Source organism: Oryzias melastigma, linkage group LG2 (assembly GCF_002922805.2).
Source record: "Oryzias melastigma strain HK-1 linkage group LG2, ASM292280v2, whole genome shotgun sequence".
NCBI lineage: Eukaryota > Metazoa > Chordata > Actinopteri > Beloniformes > Adrianichthyidae > Oryzias > Oryzias melastigma.
The window spans coordinates 11,682,783-11,688,668 of NC_050513.1; the positions used below are offsets into that span (position 1 = coordinate 11,682,783).

General features: G+C 35.7%; 1 protein-coding gene across 2 annotated transcripts in view; it reads left to right on the forward strand.

The window, feature by feature from the left end:
- Positions 1-5,886, forward strand: part of igfbp2a (insulin-like growth factor binding protein 2a) — a 23,229-nt gene that overhangs the window by 12,585 nt on the left and 4,758 nt on the right. The window lies entirely within an intron of this gene.

Here is a 5,886-nt window from a genome sequence, read left to right on the forward strand (position 1 = left end):
CTCTTGGCAGCTGTTGTACAACACCTAATAATATGTGCTTTTAACTCATAAAAGATCAAACTTTTTACCAAAGTTTTGCATTTCATAGAAAATCTGTCCATTCTGGAGGTAGCGTTGAGCAAACACGATTTATAAATTTAACTAATCCAAATTAATAAATGCTAATTAAGTAATCCTTACTTCAACTAATTGCTATTCTATTCTTCTTTTATTTATTTTTTAATTCTTTCCCCCCCTCTTTGTCCTCAGCAGTCTTACACTGCTGGGTTTTGTTATTTTAGTTTGGGGTTGGACATTGGTAGTTTTAGTTTGCAGACTTTGTTTATTTGTTAATAAATATTAAATTAGTTAGTTGAGTTTAGCACATTCTAATATATGTTGCACCCTAGCATCTAGTTGTCAAAGTGAAAGAAAATGTCTAGTTTGACTTTTTCTTGAATTTTTAATTTAAAATCTGCTGCAGCAGGAGGATCTTATTTGACATGGAGTGTATTTTATTTTGAAAGGAACTTGTATTTGCTGCTGCCAAAAGTAAAGACATTACATTTGTTATTGATTTAAAAAAAATTCACACTTTTTCAAATTAGTTTATATTTAAAAGCTACATTTTCTAAATGAATAGCTAAATTGCCACATTGAAAAATAAAGTCCTATGGCTCAAAAATGACCCATCCTATCAAAGCCAATAAAAACAAAAACACAAGCTTAATTGACTGTTGCTAACTGATACCAGCACATGCACCTACATATGGAAATGTCTGCACAACTCTACTATGACATAAGAAAGACTTGATATTATACAATTCCGACTAGGCACACACCGCAATTAATAATTTCTCCTCCAGGATCAATTTGGTCTAGGGTTGCCACAATTAGTCAATCAGTCCTGACTATGTTGACTAGTCGGTGACTACTTTAATAGTCGTTCTTTTTTTATCTCAAAACTGCGTTGCGTGATTTCTTAAGCTCCGTCTGCAATTATCTTTGACATACGTGCAGTAGGACTAATCCTTGTCAGTAGTTATGTCATGACAGGAAGTTCTTGGAAGACTCAGATACCATAAAAACAAATGAAAAAAAGAAGCTCCATGATTCATTAAAGGTTTAATAAACTATCGTCTGCTGTCTTTATTTTTCGCTAGCAAATAGCTTAAACACTTCAAGTTTAAAGCTAATGATTGTTAAGATGTGTGTTTTACATCCAGTTTACGCATGACTCCCGATTAGTCGACCAATTGGGGAAAAATAATCGCAGACTTTTAAAATAATAGTTTGTGGCAGCCCTAGTTTGGTCAGACTGGTTTAACTTTCAACGCATGTTCATTTGACTTTTGTTTTGTACATGGGGCCTGAAAACGGTTTTGTGCGTAGCGATGCGTGAAGCCTAAAATGCGCATATACATGCATTCATGTAAACTTTTCATTGGAAGTTGTGGCCTGAACGCGTGTTGCTGAGGGCGGTTTGAACATAGTTTAAGAGTTTGTTTGTATGAGTTTGATAGTATTTGTATGTGTATGTGTGAAAGGGTGTAGTAGAGCCTTTGAACTTTTTACTGGTTTTCAAATTATTTTATAATTCACGGGTCAAAATGACCCATAAGACTATTTTTGTACCCTAGTGGTGTACATTCTACTTGTAAACAAAAACAAAGTACCACTTTTGATAATGATGAACTCCTTCAAGGAAAAGTCTTAAAAGTTGGAAAAGGATTGGTTAAAGTATTTTTTCTACCAATAAACATGATAGTGGGTCAATTTTACCCAACACAAGGGTTAATGTCAACAGCTTTATTTTTTATTTGTGCATTATTTAAGATATTTTATTTATTTATTTGTTTATTTTTTGGGGGAGTAAACTCAAGTAAAGTCCTATTGTACTTTTCCCCAACCAATAGAACTTTTTTGTTTGATTAGGCGGAGCAAACTCTGGTCAATGTTTCTGACCAACGCATTCTCATCCCCAAGTCGTCACACATTGATGTTTGGCTAAGGACCCCTACACGTCACTTTTTGACATTTTGGGTGTCCCTAAGTTGCCATTTTTTGACGTGTTGGCTGTTCGTAAAATCAAGGGTCCGCAACCCTTGGGACACAGTACCGGATAAGCATTGGTCCTCTGGATGTGTCTAGTACCGGTACCCTAACCTTAACCCGGTTCGCGTCCGGTACCGTGTCTGGTTCACGTCCTGTACTGTGTCTGGTACCTGTTCGGGTCGGGTTAGGGTATCGTGCGCTACGGGTAGCAGTACTGGGACAGTTGGGGACTTCTTGATTTAATGGGAACAGCCAGTATGTCAAAAAAATGCGTATTAGGGATACTCAAAACGACAAAAAGTGACGCGTAGGGGTCCTTAACCAAACATCAATATATGATGACTTGGGAGTGGGAATGTGTTGTTCTGACCCAGTTATGACCCAATATGAGCATCTTCAGAATCCTATAAATTGATCATGAGGATGATATTATGCACGCAACTATGTTTGCCTAAAACTGGAAAAGTCAAAAATTTGCATCATGTAGTGAAACTTGGTGCTATTAGTTTAGTCACAAATTATGTTTTTCCTAATATATAAAATCCCATTGTGTGTTTTTTTTTCCTGTTTAGCTTTAGAATCAACTATTTTCTGTCAAAGTGTGTTTTTTAAAATTTGTATTTGTCTGTTTCTATAGAAATTCCACCAACTGTCACTTGCTTAGTTGGTCAGAAATAGGACAATCAGACATGTCACCTCTGGCCTACGTGCCACCTGGGAATTCATCCCGGATCATAAATAGAAAAGAAGCCTCTCGGGCCATTGTTAAAGGATTAAGTCAAGCAGTAGACTGGATAGGAGGCCTGCTGCTATGTTGGTATTGTTGATCCCCAGCCCACTGCTGTGCAAGGACTGGAACCGCAGAGGCCTAGTGCCCCCTAAAAGTGGGGTCCCCACCCTCCGACTTGTGTTCGGTGGCGTGCAACATGCGCCGCATTTACAGGCCGTGCATTTGACTTGAACAAGGAGGAAAGCAAATTTATTTGCACTTGGATATAGAGGGGATTACGTAACACAGCAAAATAAAAAGGAGCTCCAGCTGCCGGTATTTCTGAGTGTTTTTCCCTGGAACTTGCACACACATGCAAGGATTTGAGTTGACTTTTGCCCCCTTTGCTGTAGGAGTGCACCGTGAAACTGGAGTCCAACGGATCTATTCGAAGGCAATTCGTCTGTTGGCTTTTCCTTTCCCCCCTTGTTTTCTTATAGACTTTTATAATATTTTTCAACCAGATGCCAAAGTTACCTCTCACTGGGGTCTGAAGACCATTCAACTAACATTCATTGTCCTTCTATGAGTTTGCATGGTTGGCCTACATAACTTTGAACTCTCCGTGTCACGACCTATGGGCTTATCTCCCTCCTTTATAGTGAAGCTCTGTGCAACGAGCATCGGGTCCTTTAAAATTTTGACACCTTTACAGCACTTTTTTCTAAAATCACTTTTAAAAGTTTTTGAATCTTTAGCTCAGGCGCACTAAGAAAAGCTATGTGAAGAATTTGTGTCTTGGAAGGTTTTTTTTTCATCAAGAACCATGAGGTCAAGAGAGACACTCCTCTCCCACTCCCTGTTTGTGAACACCAAGGAATGCTCTGTTGTCAGAAACAACAAGTTAGCTCCTAGCTGGCTCCCTGCTTTGTCAGAAGAAAATACTTTTTTTCTTAAAGTGTGTTTTTGGCGTTTTTAACATGTTTTTGTAGCATTTTTCTGATGATAGAGGATGTATAGGACATTAGGCTCAAAATTGCATTTCTGAGTACTTATTTAGTTAAATTTTATGAATCAGGTGCAGACGAAAAAAAATGCTGTTTGAAAAAAATCGTATTTGCTTGTAAACAGAGAGCTCTCAGTAATGGGGGGTCAGGGTGGGGGTTGTGATTTGTGACAATGATTCTGCCCTTAACTCAGAGACTTATTTAAATGAACTACTGCTCTTCTGTAAAAATTATGTTCTAAAAAATGAAAATTTGGGTAAAAACCACATAATCATAAATAAAAGACCACTTGGGAACGCTTTTAAAATAGATCAAGAAATGATTGGAGTGAGTATTAAACAGTTGTCGAGGATGATTTGATTTGCTCATGTGTTGTGTGTCTCAGTTGTAAAAAGGATGTAGAGTATCATATTTGACATTGAATAATTGCATTCAGTCACAGAACCCAAAATAATAAATAAAGACAAATTGCTGTTTGTATTCACCCACTTGGTGCTCTAAGTGGAAGTCACAGCTCAAGACTTTAAAATAATCTTAATATACCATATTTTCTGGACTATAGATCACACCTGTCTATCAGCCGCGTCTACTCTGTTTTAAAACAATAAAAAAAAGACATACAAGCCGCAGATATCTATATTGAAAAATTAGATGTTTATAGCATGTAATAGAATGACTTTATACTGTAAATGTACATATATATATATATATATATATATATATATATATATATATATATATATATATGGATATATATATATATATATTTACATACACACATGTATTTAAATACACACACGCGGATATATATATATACAGGGATATATATATATTTACATACACACATACATTTATATACACACACGCGTATATATGTATATATATGTATATATTTCCTTTGCGTATTTGCATTCCTTTATTCATTTTTTCACGTAACCCTCCAACAACTTATGCCTGAAATTTTAGCGTCTGAATGACGTTGTGCGGTATATCTCCGCACAGCGGAGCGCGGAGGAGGAGCGCACATTGGCAACCCCGCCCCTCTGCCCCAGCATGGAAAAATGGCATCAGCTGACTAAGAAATGGCTTCAAAAAATCCTGATATGCTGAAGAAAATAATTGCAGAGAAGTTGTTTATTGTGGATGAAGGAGGAAGAGCATACGCTCCTGGTTTTAAGGCACAGAGTGACATTCCTCATCTGCATCATAAAATATACTGTTGTTAAAAAAAAAAAAAACTCTTTATGTTTAGCAATATTCCAAAGTTTTTTTTTAATAAATGTTTCACAAAGCATGATCAGAAGTGTTTTTGGTGAGCATGGATCGGTAAGTCTTTAAATGCGGGGATGGCGGGGAAGATGGGGATGGGGGGGATTCTCTGTATTCACGGATGTCTCTGGTGCCTAACCTCCGCCCATGACGGGTGATTACTGTATACATGAATACATATACATATATAATTATATGTATATATGCCTGTGTGTATATATACATATATATATATATATGTATATATGTAATTTTATTTATATGTGTGTTTGTGTGTATATATATATATATACATTATATATATATATATATATATATATATGTATATATGTCCATATATTATATATGTAAAAATATATATTTTTTAACAGTATACATTTTTTTAATGGGACACCTTTATTCACAAGGTAGCCACACACTTTTCTGGTGTTTTAGTGTAAAATTCTGAACCCACTCTTTGTCAGATTTGTTTTTTGTTATTTTACAAGCTAGTAAAATGCTTCAATTCATTCTAGTAGTAGAACGATTAGAAAAAAAACAACAAATTTCCTGGATATGTGACCAACATTATGAGGACAATTTTCCATGTCCTTTGCAACTGTGCTTTGTACAACTGAAGTGTTTGTTTTCCTTATTTTTGCTGAAAAAGTTATGAATGGATGAAGTCATTTTGTTTTTTTATTACGGTAGCTTTCAAGTTAAAGACCGTACTGCCGGCCGGACAATCTGTTTCTGTTGTTGTTCTGATGTCATGGTTTTATTTTTAGCTACCTTTTAAGTCATTTTCAATCGTTTAAATCATTATGAAGTGAGTTTACATGTTTAAAAGGGATCCCAGTATCTTTTTTTTTTTTTTTTTTTCTGGAA